General features: G+C 29.5%; 1 protein-coding gene across 1 annotated transcript in view; it reads right to left on the bottom strand.

The window, feature by feature from the left end:
• Positions 1–14,792, bottom strand: part of LOC129966834 (protein sister of odd and bowel-like) — a 118,791-nt gene extending 103,999 nt beyond the window's left edge. The window contains exon 1 of the mRNA XM_056081430.1: positions 14,737–14,792. The gene's annotated coding sequence lies outside the window, so the exon portion shown is untranslated. The remainder of the gene's footprint in view (positions 1–14,736) is intronic.
• Between the last annotated feature and the right edge of the window lie 301 nt (positions 14,793–15,093).

The raw sequence follows: 15,093 nt of genomic DNA, 5'->3' as shown, positions 1-15,093 counted from the left end.
GAAGCACAGCGGATTGATCATTTAGTTGGCCATTATGAGAGTTGCTGTGCATTGTGCTTGTTGATTCCTCCCCATGTGTGGCCTCCTGTTCGAAATATTCCTTTATAATTATACGGGTGTCAAATGCGGGTAATCTTTTGATAATAAGAAGAATCCACATGGACCTAACAACATAATTATGCAAGAGGGCTCGAACTATGTTTCAGTAATATTTTTTCTTAAGTCACTAATATGAAACAAAAAAGACATAGAAAAAAAAATGCAAGCTTACTTACAAAAAATCAAAGGATTTCAAATCGTGTGAAAGAAATTTTATTCCGAATTCTGTTTTTTTATATATATATATATATAAAATATATTTTAAATTTAAATTTGTTTTTATTTAACTTATATATTTTTATGAAACATTTCGAATGTGATTTATTTAAAATGAATTGTGCTGACTGAATTGATATTGACAAAGCATAAGTGAGTATGCATGAAAGAAAAATTTTGTGTGGTCTGTATCTCATAGGTCTTCTCTCTCCATCCAAGGGGGACTTTTACTATCTAACTTGCGTCGTCAGATATGCATTCAAATTAACCGAAGTAATTCCTTTATATAACATTTCAGCTGATAATGTGGCAAGAGCATTTCATAGCAACTGTATTATATATTTTGAAAGGCTAACCGGACTTATTACCGACCGAAGAAACTTTAAAAATGATAAATTGCAAACTTTGGCCAGTATCTGTAGTATTAAGCTGTAGCATAGGACAACTTACAATTCCTCATTTAAGTTGAAAGTTCAAAGCCTTCACAGAAAATTAAAAACATCATTAAAAGCTCGCAACACTCTCTTTTGGACTAATGTGCTACTTATAGTACTTTTTGGGTAGCGAACTGCAATTCAAGACGATAACAATCATGCACAAATAGCTTATTGCGAGGGTCTCAAATTCCCTGGGGAGCTTTTCAGCAAACAAGCATCCAGACAGCACCGGAGAATTTTATTTATAATCTCCATAAACAAATGGAAACCATGGGATCATCCAGGACCCGAAAAAAATGTTCAATAAGAGCTATTTGTACATAAAGACTTGGAGAATTGATTTCATTCTTCCTACGTATCGATAGAATTAAATAAAACAAAAACAAGTGGAATATTCTTTTAAAGGTCATTTACATTAAATGTCTGCGAAGACAAATACTTTATTATTAATGAAACAAATTAAAATATTATTGTGTCTCTAGATCGATTGAAAGCGCTTGTATTTTAGCTTGCAAAGACAGCCCTCAAATACCAATTACAAGAAATTAAGATATTAATTACATATAAGAAATACCCAAGTATGGTGCAAAAACAATCTCGCGCTGATACAACTATACGTTCACCTATCCAATTCAAAGAATTTATCTAAGTAAAACATTTTACCCTGAAAGGTCTTTAATTTACGCTTGTCATTGCTTATTTTACGTTTTCTGTAACGTAGCACAACTTTTTGTGGGGAAATAATATAGCGGTTGAATTATAATACTCACAATATTTAAATTTATTTTTTTAAATATTTATTAACAATATAATTTATATCTTTTCGTGCTAATTTTGATGGCAACATCTTTCCTTAAAAAAGAGAGTTCTTAAGAAAGAATTCTGACTAGAATTCTTGATGTTTCGTTGTCCAGCAATCTTAAATTATAAATGTGGTTTAAATTTTAGAATTTTAATTTTTATCTGATGGGTAAAACAAATTTTAAACAGTTTCATCAACAATCATGAAAAAGCAAACAATAAAAATATTCAATAAAAAGAGTCAAAAATTAAATAATTGTATTATTTGGTATAATGTAGTTAACAGTTTTTCGAAGCAAAATTAAAAATAAAAGCCCTATTTTATCTCAAGATAAGGCTAAAACGTAAAGTCGGTTAGCAAAAATATGCATTTTTCTTATTATGGGATAAGAATAACTTGAGATTAAAAATATTATTAGTTTGGTGATCAAATTCTGAAACTTGTTACAAAAAATTTTTTTAACGTTCTGTTTATAATTCAACAGATCTAGCAATAGAGTTTTCTATTAACTTGCTTATTGGTAAAAGAGGTTTCAGCAGATTTATTGAGCTTTATTTCTGCTTATAAAAAATATTATTTATCACATTTAGATTATAATAAATAGATTATAAAGAATTGGGTAAATGCATGCTTACATTAAAGTAATTCAGCAATGAAAACATGAAAAGCACACTCAACATATGGAAATTTTTTTTAATCGTATCTCCTATTTATTTGCAAGACAATAAATTTTTATAAATACAATTGCACAAAGTCCCTTCAGTATTTAATCTTACAGATTTTCATGAAACAAGTCAGCTAAATTTTTTTTCAGTTAAAGAATTTCTATAATAAAAGATTTGTGAAGACAACAAAAAATTTTTGAGAAGGAAAAAAAACAATAAAAAATTTTTATTTTTGAAATTACTTGAAATTTATTGTTGTAAACAAACTGTGGTAACTTCGTCAAAAGAAAATACATCTGCTCTTCATTGTCAATAAAAGGAAATAAATAAACGGACAGAATGCACAGGAAGTTTAGAAAAGAAAAAGACTGGAATAATGGAAAGTGGAGGGGGCAGCCTTACACGCAATTCCATTCCTGTTACTAGTTTTTTTTCCCCCTTCTGTCTATGCAGATATATATTTTGATATTTATTGTGTAGTGAGGAATGCGTTTTGATTTTTTATATCGATTTCCGGATTTTGTAATTTTTGAGAGGAAATGGAAGCTACCGAATCCTTAAGTATAATACTAAGGAAATACCTTCAAATACTAAGGAAACCAAACATCATGAAGTAGCTTAGACAGACCCGAGTTTTATCCCTGAACAAATACATTAAAAATAGAATAATTAAACATAATTTTTAAAAAGTTAGATTACATGGTTTTTAAGTATAATACGCTCAATGATCTACTATGGTCATTTGGGTGTGTGTCCAAATATAAATTTAAACTTTTACGAAAAGATGTATCTAAAAAGAAACTGAAAAGATACTATGGAAGCATGCCATACTGTATTAATTCAATATTTTTTCCCTTGTAGAAGGAGAAATTTGCCTCTTATTGCTTTTCATAGCAGTCGTCGTTATTCTGATTTGCTAATTTTGTCTTTATTTCATGTAGTTATTGAAATAAAGATATGTTGATTTATATATTTCAAGTATGAATTGAAAGAGATTTCACAAGCTTAGCTCAAGAGAAAAGTAAAATCCGTTTATGTCTGTAAGTTCAGTTGTTATCGTGGAATGATCTTTATACAAAATTGAGAAATCATTTTAGAAAAAGAGCATAACAAAAAAATTGCAGTAATTGAATTGGTTTTATTTAATTTTTAAAACGAAATATATTTGTCTACCAATTAAATTTTCGAAATTTAATTAAATACTTGAATAGATTTCAAAAGCAAGCGAGGATTTCGTGGAAAGAAGAGTGTAGCTAAAAAAGTCTGCAGTTTTTAAAAATTTTTAATTTTTTTTTAATATTTTACAAATAAAAAAGAAATTTCTTCCATTTCATTTAGACATGAAAGGGGCAGCACCATGCAATAGCCAGGAAAATATTAAAGAAAAAAACGCTATAAAAATTTGAATTTAGGGCTTAATATGCACTCGAGTAGTCAGCAACTGGTGTCAAGGTTTAATTTACTTTAGTTGAACATCTTTACTCGTCTTGTCAAATAAAATATATCCCTTTAGTCTTATAACGGATTTGAAGATAATGCTAATGACAAAGAGAGTGATGAGGATATCACTATGATAGTGAATAATAGAGGAAACGTTAAACTAACAAGAAAGCTTCATTTTCTAGTTTTTTTTTATAAATTCTTTTATACAAGGTGTCCGCTCTAATCGGGGTGCTCATCATATATAACGTACACAATTGGAAATAGGTATGTATTGAAATTAGAAAAATGTTTTAAATAACATAAAAAGTCATATTTTAAATTATTAGTTTCATGTTGAACCCAACAATTAAGAAAAATTTATCAGTAAGAATTTTGTTGCTAAAAAAATGTATGAAGTCTAGACTTTGATTTAATCCGACAATTATATTAGTCATCTTAGTAAATTTTTCAATCAAACATTTTAATCAAAAAAAAAATTCACACTTTAACAGAAAGTTTCGGACTAAAATAATAAAAAAAAAAATGTGATTTTTAAAAACGTGGTTTCATTTTTTAGTATCTAGAATTATTGTAAAATTGAACTTGTCCTCTTCTTGCTCCGTATCAGTGTCACAGTGATCGGTGGGCCTGAGGAATGTCGATGACCTGATGTCGGCTTAAGATGCATCAAGGAGACAAAACATTTTTAACGTTCACCTTAAAAGTTTGAGAACACTGGAAATTTTAATTTTTAAATAAAAACTCGTAAATACATATATATCTTGATAATATCCTAGAACATATGAAATTTTCTAACTATCTTTCAAAAAATAATTGCTATATTAAGAGTTCATGATAAATGTAATGAAGAGGTAAAAAAGTAATTTCATGCCACGGGGATCATTTATATTTGTAAATCCACTAATTACGATTGGAAATGAAAAGTTGATTTGAATGCCATGGGTGTCATTTGCCCTCACTACGCCACCTGTTTCAAATATGGTATTGCTGATTTTAAAAATTTTGCTAAAGTATAAATTCAAATGATAATATTTTTAAACTGCAAAATTTTTCAAAGTACAAATTTAGCGAGTCTCTGTATAGATAATCATTCAAGAGTTTTTTATTGTTTGCTTCTCGGAATTTCTATATATATATATATATATATATATATATATATATATATATATATATATAGGTTTTTTTTAATTTATTTTTTTGCTTTGCATCTTAAATCTTATACTTGCCTATTTTTATTCTTCGAGTCGATAACAAAAATTACATAAATATATCTTCTTACTAAAGTGAGAAGGGAAAACTTATCTGCTAATCCCTTATACTCGGGGATCATTTATTGCGACTTTGCTCATGAGCAAAAGATAGCAAATCGCTATTACACAGAAAATGGACCAGTTCACTGAGTTTTGCACTGAAAATTCTCACCCTGCTGCAACATCTCCACCCCCTCCGCGTCTTTCTACGCACACTGATCTCACACTTACTCTTCCCTGTTAATGGCCAGTGCAGAAAAAGGACCGGAGTCATTGATGAAGGGAAGGGAGGGAGATCTTAGGGCAACTCGAGCTTGAGAAATACTAATAAATCATGAAAAATCTCTTTTCATCTTTATCCATTAAATGGGAATTTTCCAGAAACCCCAAGAAATTTTTGGTCCAATGCTAGGCATGGGAGTAGTGTTAAGCATGGGAGTAGTGTTATTTTATAGATTCAATAACCTTGTCATTGCGATGAAATCCTTTTTTTATATATATGGCTAAATGGAGATCATATTAGTAATAATATTTGAAAAATTAATGGGAAACCGCTTTACATTGCTTTTTTTCTTTTAAGTTAGTTTAAATTAGTGCAGAAGTGGAATTAAATTAAACATTTCTTTAAAGTTATTTTATAACTGTGCAACAGTAGTGAGCAAAAAAATTGTCGTTTTTTTTTTTTTTTTTTCTTTTTTTTCCTCCTGCAGAATATCAACTGTCATAAATTTAAGAAAAGCAACTGTGTTTAATAAATTTTATTTGTTTTATATCAAATTAATTATATTGTTACGAATTTCCCTCTATCACTATCAATCCGTCGAGTTCGTTTACTTGTGTGTATTTAGTGGTTGTGTATGGTATAGAGATAACACAACACAATGATCAGTCCTTTCAGTAGACGAACACACAACACGTTTATTGACACTGCGACACACAGGACAGCACAAGGACGACAACTATATACAGCATAGAGAAGACAATTATCTTCAGCCGAGACGTGCACACAGCAGCACACAACAAGACTCTACTGCAGACAGTAGCGCACAGCTTAGTTCAGCACTAGCTTGACTCCGTCGCTGCTCTGCTAATCTCTGGAAGACCCGTTGCTTACCATCGATTCCGACTATCACCCCGGCAGCTGAAGACTGCCTCCTTTTATAGGTCTCAGGAGGCGGGCTAGAAGCCTCTCAACCAATCAGGAACGTTAGAGGCGTATCTCGGTTCCTAATGGACGGATCGAGAAAATTCTCGATGTTTCGGGTATAATCTATTTTGGCACCAAAGTCGCCAAACTCGTCGCCAAGTCGCCAAATGTTTTTGTCTCCAAGCTCTGGGTCCTCCGACGCGACACCCGGATTCCGTCCAATACAGATGACTGCAAAACAGTCTTTCTGATGATGGAACCAACTATGCTGGGAAGCAGCATCACAGATTCGTAACAATATGTTTGTTATTAAGTGAGGCAAAATATTAATATGGCATTTCACCTAAAAGAATAACCCAAATTTTGGAGGGAAAAAAACAATTTTACATCTGGAATACTGAAGATATCAATTTTAAGGAAATCGGATGTGATTTTGTTTGTTTGTTTTCTTCACGGAAAATTGGCAATTTTATTCCTATTATCCTTTTTGAAGCAATATGAGAGCTATTTCAGATAAAATTTTAATTTTGAAGTGCAATTTAAGAGTCTCAATTTTATAACGTAGTTGAGATGATTAGAACGAACTTAATTCAGCATTTCCTCTTTAAATCTCCCTGCCACATCAGCGACAGAACAATTTAATTCGCTCCAATCCATTAACACGGTGGCTTTTTCCATGAGCTTGGAGCATTCCAACTTAGAAGCCGAAACTTTACCACAAGTCTGTCCGTTTTGTATAGGAATGAGACAGTTAAGCTACAACAATAACAGCCATCGTGACGGCTGACAGAACCATATTTCAGAGCCATTCTTTATGAAGGAAATAAAAGAGGCAGACAAAGGGGTTCATTTTAGCAAGATCGATATTATTGTATTTAGTTTTTCTTTTTTCTGTGAAGGAAAATTTTTTAACAGAGAAAAAAAGATTAAACAAATATAGAAAAATAATATCCAATATTCGGGGTAACGAATATATAAAATGTGCATCATACAAAAATATGCAAAAGCTAACAAAATTCGATATAGGATAGCCAATAATAATTTAGCCAAATATATTCAAGCAAAATACGAAGAATAGTGAAGGGTTGTATTTTCAAACGAAAAAGCTAAACTGGATAAACTTTATACATTCCAGTATTTTGACATGATTTTCAAAACGGACCAAAGTACCTTTCTAAATGTTGTGAAATACATCAATGATGGTTTGGAGAGCAATCAGCTTATTTGAACCCACAAGATGTGGATTTATTTCAAGTTTTTGATTTTAGAAATGCATCAAAATATGACGGAAATTTATTTAGAACATAATTTCCCCTTATTATGTTCTTAATTTTTATGCTATTTTTCTAGAGAATAAAGCTTTTGTGGAATTAACAACATTGTTCAAAGCTTTATTTTGCAAAGGAAAGCAGAAAAGTATAAACATTTAGGTATGACCTTCAAGATTCCGGATTTAAATCCGATTAAGAATATGTGGGAATTATTAGTAGATTCTATTTATACTAGTAACAAACAATGCGATGCATGTGATCAACTTAGAATGCAATCTCTAACTTTTTGTAAATACAATCATCTGCGGAAAACTAAGTATTGAAGCTCCAAGCTAAGTATTCAAGCAATATGGCACCAACATGAATGTGGTCTAATATTTCGGAGCAGCTCATGGAAGAAACCATCACTGGTTATCAATGAAGGGCTTTTTTTCTTCAAAAACGAATCCAAATTCAGCTTTCCAAGCAATAGCAGATGTTAGTTTTTGAAAAAATTGGCAGCCTGTTACCAACTTTTAAATATCTGGAAAAAAGATTCATACTAAGGAAAATTGTATTTGTTTAGAGGCTGAGAATAGACGCACAAACCTACATATATTTCTACTTAAACCATGATTATTTAGATTTATACAGATGACATTGATGCATATTTATGTCTTTACGGCAGTGCGTAGTTTATTATTTAATCTTTCAAAACTATAATTCTAAACTCAGTAGAAATTCAAAAAAAAAAAAAAATGTTCAATAGCAAATAATTCACTAATAACTGCTATCAGCGACCTTGTATCCGTATCAAATATATTTAGAATACTCCAAGAAAGCACATTGCTGCTCTCAGATGTCATTCTCAGACCTTTAACACTCATTGACCACCTTGCAAGAAAATCGTCTCTTCCTTTTATAGACTTCAAAGGCAGCGTAATATATACCATCACACCACTTTGTTGTTCCGCATATACTCAATAATGTCCGCTTTTTTTTTAGCACCAAATTCATACATCTCGTTTGCCGACTGCATACTGAATCTAACCTCTAAAAAAAGAAGTTATTTACTATCAAGTTTTCATGCTTTTTTTTTTCACCGTTGTTCTAACTTTTATTAAAATCCCTTACGTCTTTTTAAATCATAGTTATTTTTGTGAAGCTTCTCGCTTTAAGCGAAACTTGTGTGTTTTAATAGAAAAAAAGGACAAAAATACTGAATAAGAAGGAATAAAATCACTACGACTGCCAAAATAGTTTTAAGCTAAAAAAATACAATTAATTTTCTTGATGGCTACGGGGTGAAATCTTCCCATAAACTCATAACTCAATTCCAAATTAGAATTCTCGTTTTATACTTTCCTAAAATACAATTAGAAAGAAAGTAAATATTTAAAAGAATTTCTCGTTAGTAAATGAGTATTTTGACTATCGAATCAATTGATTTGAAAATGATCATGTAAGATTTATAAGTGATCATGAATATTTTCTTAACAATTACAAGTAAATTATTATTATTAGCCTTTTAGAAATAATGTTGGAAAAATTTTGTAATCGAAATTGTTTCAACAATTTTAATCTGTCAAATACAGATTAAAATCTAAAAGAACTAATGGAATGGCAGCTAATAGCAGCTAACTAATTAAAATCTAAAGAATCTAAATGAAACTGCATATCTTTTTTTATTGAATACTTATTGAAAAATCTACTAATTCATACTTTAAACTTTTATAATCTAAACGGTATTAGATACTGCAGCGTCTTTTTTCCTTCTTTTATCTTCCAAAATTTGTGTCATTAGCTGTAGAACAGTTTGCTGATATTCCTTCAAAATTCAAGAACTTTTTCTTAAATTTTATCTAAATGTATTATAGGCAAGGACTTACCTTTTGAGATTTTGGCAGCATTTCCTTTTTTAAGTGTTTTTTTTAATAATTGAATTATTTTAAATAGAAATATGTAAGTTTCCTTGACAAATAATGATAATTCGTCTTTTAATTATTGCTTACTTCGCTTAATTGAAATAAAAGAATTTATACAATCCAGAAAAATGAACGATTTACCTTAATTAACTAACTTATCTTTAAAAAAAAAGGGCGTTTTATATGGAAATGAGAATCAAAAGTGAATGCAAGCACTTTTCTAAAATCTTACAGAGGATAGATAGCACTAATATCATGTTTTTTTTTTCAATATTACTGCAATTATCATAATCTTAGTTTGAAATAATAGTGGCGGTATTACCCTTAAGTATTTTATTCAGACTTTAATCATTCAGCACTTACCCAGTGTTTGCCCCTTTTTTAAATACCATTCTAATTATTTCTAGGAAATTAATCTGTAATCTAATTTTTCTGGGTTTTAATTTTTTACATATTATATGGATTTTAAATTCTAAAGATAACAATGCTATACTGACTGTGAGTCTGTCGTTCTATAAAATGGCATCAAGCCTCCCTCTTTTTCCACCCCTCAGCATTTTCAGTTCGCCATAAATCACGCATGTATACAGCATGCACACAGGCATATGCGCACGCGCTCATACTCACTTTCTCCCTCGATACTGCACTGTGATGAAGAAAAATGTTCCAAAAATTCAATACGTATCTCTCACGCTACCACATAGCCTTTAAGAGAGGCTGGTGGCGGGTGGAAACTTTGGGGACAGTACAAAGAGGAAATAGTGCAGATAACATGTTGGCTCTCGAAAAGAGAGTCAGCTTATGAGATGATAGTGAAAATCAAAAAACCGAAGGGAGGGGGGGGGGGGAGAAATACTAATACCGTACTATGAAATGTTTAACACGACTTGAACAGAATTGGTCTTTTTAAATCAGAGCGGTGGCAGAGCAATAGTCATCAGTAAAAAAGGTCGTTCACCCCATACTAGGATGCATTAATCTATCAAAAATTAAATGGAACATTTGCAAAAAAAAAAAAAAAAAGATGGGCAAAAGTGAGAATTTGTATAAATTATCCGACAGATGAGGCAGTAATTGTTCATTTGAAAGAAATAAGTATTTGTAGATAAAAATACTTTTACGATTCAAATAGATCATTAATATATTCAAAACTTAATTTTTAATGTTCAAATTCAGTTGCAAATTCGTGAAAATTCAAATTTAACAGAATGCGCTCATTCTAATTGCATCTATTATTCTATTCTACTCTTTTTGAAAATAAATGATTTTAGAAAATACACACATATATATCCAATGTTCTTTTTCAATCTTTTCAATGAAATATCAACTCAGTTCTTTTGTATACATTAGAGAGTTAAATGTTTGAACTAGATCGGAAAACTTTCAAATAATCTAATAAACATGAAGATTTTTGTAGTGCAAGTTCATGTTTAACAGATAATTTTAAAAAGACAAGAAGAGCATCATTTGATCAACTTGTGTATAATTTGCTAAATTAACTTGAAGCAACGATAAATAGTGAAAGCAACCTGCTCCAGCTAATTAAATAACAATGCAAATTTGCACATCATAGAATTAAAAAACTATAAATAAATCAATGAGAGTTAAATGACTTAAAATAAAATAATAAATTGTTATGGAGATATGTAAACTATTGTAAGTATTTATTAAAGAATATTAATTATGAAAATATGGCATTTGTCAATATGAGCTGATAATAAATAATTTTTCTGTATCAATGTAAACAAGAAAGTAGATTTTATGTTTTACTCTTACAAGATCGTTCTTTATATATCATTTTACAACACAAATCAAATTTCTTACCTAATTTTTTTTAATCTTTCGCAGATTCAGATTTTATCATCTTAATTTTGAAGATAAGAATTTTAATGTTAATGAATAAAGTGAACGCGGTAGAAATTAATTTAATACATTAAATAAAATTTTTGATATATTAATAATCAATATATCATAGACTTTAACGTAACTAATGATTAATATCAGCAAAATTATGCGTAAAATAGTGGATTCAACGAAGAACTGCAATAAAGAGGACTTTTTTAGGTAAATCCATTTTTTCCCCCAGTAATTTATTACTTGCATTAACGGATGAGAGAGAATGCAAGGGGCACGAAGCAAGGGTTTCCATGCCCTAAGAAAGGCCCCAACAGGTTGCTCAAGAATTCGCCCCCAACTCTTTTTTAACGTGGGGCACACGAAAAGGGGTCCCAAACCCCTTAACCTGTGCCCCGCAGAAGGAAGCTGCTTGGACAGGTAGGCTTGGAAAACAGCAGCTTTCCTGAGTCGCTGAACTTCTGAATGGTTTTTTACATGCATCATTCAAGGTCAGGTTTCGGGGACGAGAGACGAAAAAAAAAAAATCTTTTTGGACACCTGATGCATCATTTCGGAGTATTTTGATCATTAAATCAAAGAAAGCAGTTTTGTTTCGTATATTTCTAACTTCACAATTTTTTTTAATATTTAAGAAAAATAATTTCAAAAGGTTTTCTATCAATTAAAATTTATTGAATATATATATATATATATATATATATATATATATATATATATATATATATATATATATATATATATATATATATATATATATATATATATATATATATATATATATATAACCGACTTTTGAAAATAGGTTTTTTGTTAATATCAATGTACAACAAAATATCTAGCGATATTTTTCATTCTGATAATAATCGAACGAATTTAACCCCAGATTTTAAACCGATCATTAAACAATTTTATCAATTTTTTTTACAGCAGCGAGCACTGCTTCTAGGGCACAAAATAGGGTGTTTCCTATAAAGTGCACCATTAACTATTTCTAAAGAGATATACAGTTTCCATCTAAAAAATACTTTAAATATCGAAAAAAAAAATCAGTCAATTAATACATTCCTGAAAGAAAAAAAAAAAACAGCGCAATGTAATATTTTGTAAAAAAACCCATGTTTTATTATGTTATTGAAATATTCATGTCTCATTAAAATTTTAAAATAAAAATTATATTCTTCTATGTTCGAAATTAACCGGAATAATTAAAAGGGAAATCATTTCCAGAAGCTTTGAATTTTATTAATCCATTCACTAAATGATCTTCCTTGACAAGGTCGTTAAAATTCCTTGAAAATTTAAAATCGTCTTAAATAGTGTATTCAAAGGTTCATAGCTCAGTTTTCTCAGTAAAACATTTTTTTAAATGCTAATGGCCTAAAAGTATTTAATTAAATATGCTTAATAAAAAGAGGGAGTGCAATATAAAATTTTAATAATTTTTTCAGTAGTCCCTTGATTGACTGAAACAAAAGCCTTTTTTCAACTGGAAGTATATACCTACATCTGACTGTTTAGAAATTAACTATTCAGCCACGAATCGAACGAAAACACAGTATGGTTTTAATTATATAATTGTTAAACATTCAGAAATAACAAAGAAAAAATATAAAAAAATATCTTTCCTGTATCTGTGCGTCCTATCTCATGCTACATGCAGATGATTCCTTATGCTCTAGAAAACATTGTTTCCTTTGATAACTTCAAATAAAAAGCGACAAGAAAATATGTGTTTTTTTTTTCAAAACTAAGTTAAAGAGAGAAGAAAAGGAATAAAATCATTATTCTTTGATTAGTTTTAGAATATTTTCGCGAAATTATACAAGAAGACTTTAAAGAGAGAGTAAATTATATTATTTTTACTTAATTATTGATGTTCAAAATAATATGCAGAGTTAGAATTGTTAGTCGTTAAAGATGGTTGAATATTAAAGCTTTGATGAAATTATTATGTTATTTTGAACTTATAAAAAATTATGCATATTGTTTTCTAAAAGCATGCATATTCATGAATAATTATCAGCTATTTCGGTATTATGCATGTATTATATGAATACGAACAACTAGACATACGAACCTCTAACATACGAACCTCTAACAACATAACTACGAACATACAAAACCTCTAAGACAGTTTTTATTTCTTTTAAAAATCTTATGAGATGGATGATTTTATTTTCTCCCAAATTTGATTGAATCATGGATATATATATATATATATATATATATATATATATATATATATATATATATATATATATATATATTATTTTATGAAACCTCTACGCTTATAACAAAAATTGACGCTTACTTCAAAAGATGATAAATTAAACTTAAAATTGACAAAAATACATTAAAGTGTCAAATATTCGTGTCTTATGGTCTATGATACGAGTAGCAATTTTTATTTGTACAATATAAAAGAAGGTTTCTTTTGAGCAGTATGTGCTAATTAAATCGCGATGGCTATAATTTAAAGATGAACTTGAATAGGAGAAAACAGACACCCTTTTGAAACACCTGAACCTTCAAAATCATCCTACCTACTCGATTGAGTTGAGTCCCTAACGCAGTGCCTCATTCAGAGCGAAATTCCTTGCAGGTAAGCCTATATCATGGAGGGTAACGGGATCTCATACATGAACGGTCAATGCCGTTGTCCCCTTATTCGATTTTGGGAGAAGAGCATGGGAATGATTTCAATATTAACATGTCAATCAAATATAAAACTACACCTCTTAAAATTAATGACAAAGCAAATTGTAAAAAAAGTATTTTTCCCAACCTTACATTTACAGAGATTTAGGCTGATATTAATAAAAGGTTTCCCATCGGAAATTAATAACTAAATTACATTTTTGGAGATATTAAAAAGTTATAAAATGCAAGACTAATATAAAGAGATTTGAATCTTCGGTGTTGTAGGAAATACTTTTTTTAATAAAAATTAAAATAATAGCTTTCATAATAACAACTGTGATAATAAAACAACTGTGAATCAGTTGTTGTTAGTAGAAGATTTTATTAGAAAATTGTAGACCAATAGATTCTATAAATTACTTGAACGAATGATAACGTCACTGCGTATTGATACATACATATTTTTTATCCATCCTAGCTATAAACAAGAGAGAGATTTAAAACACTTTTAATCAATTGACAACTAACTACAACCAAATATGTCAATTGATTTATGATAATGTTTTAAGTAATTTTCAGTATCTTAAACTTTTCTAGAAACTAAATATATTTACTTTTTTACAATATAAGAACAATTAGCTAGAAAATAATTATGCATTAAAATATTTTTGAAAATATTGCGAACTTTTCAAATAAATTTTTACTTCATCTTAATTTATCTTAGTGCAGTTGAAATAAATTTTCCTTGAACAACAATCTTTTTCTAATTTATGTTCTTTATATGTTGTTATTATCTCTATATTTAAAATTAAATTAAAAATTCAAAAATTTTAAAAGTATAATCTATTCTAAAATACCAAATAAACAGATTCTCAAAATTTTTCTATGTTTTGAGAATCAGCTGCTGGTCCTAAATAAGCATTTGAACTAGGGATCAATTTAATTCCAATAACAGAAAAATATAAACATATAAAATCGTTAACTGATTTATAAATATAAGTTTACCTCATTTTCCTTTTAACCAAAGCTGCACTTGTCCAAATGTGAACTCTCCGAAATTTCTCTTCCGGTGTTCAGTTTCTTTATTCCTTGTATACTTCGAAATTTATTATCTTAAGCTCTCGATGTTTATCCTCACAGTGAGTAGGTAGCACCTTTCAAATATGCAGAGCTTTCTAGGGGGAGAAAAAGCAACAATGCAATGGTTTGTGACGTAGGGCTCTTTGCGCGAGACACACTCTCTGGTGCCACGCTTTTTACAATGAACTTTAAATAAAGTGTGAAAAAAAATCCATTAAAAAACGTTATTTCTTTTCTCTCTCTCTTTTTTGTAATTCCCGGGAGAGAGAGAGCGAACTGAAG

This window comes from Argiope bruennichi, chromosome 1 (assembly GCF_947563725.1).
Source record: "Argiope bruennichi chromosome 1, qqArgBrue1.1, whole genome shotgun sequence".
Lineage (NCBI taxonomy): Eukaryota > Metazoa > Arthropoda > Arachnida > Araneae > Araneidae > Argiope > Argiope bruennichi.
Note: the sequence above shows the minus strand (reverse complement) of the source record. Positions and strands in the feature narration are given on the sequence as shown.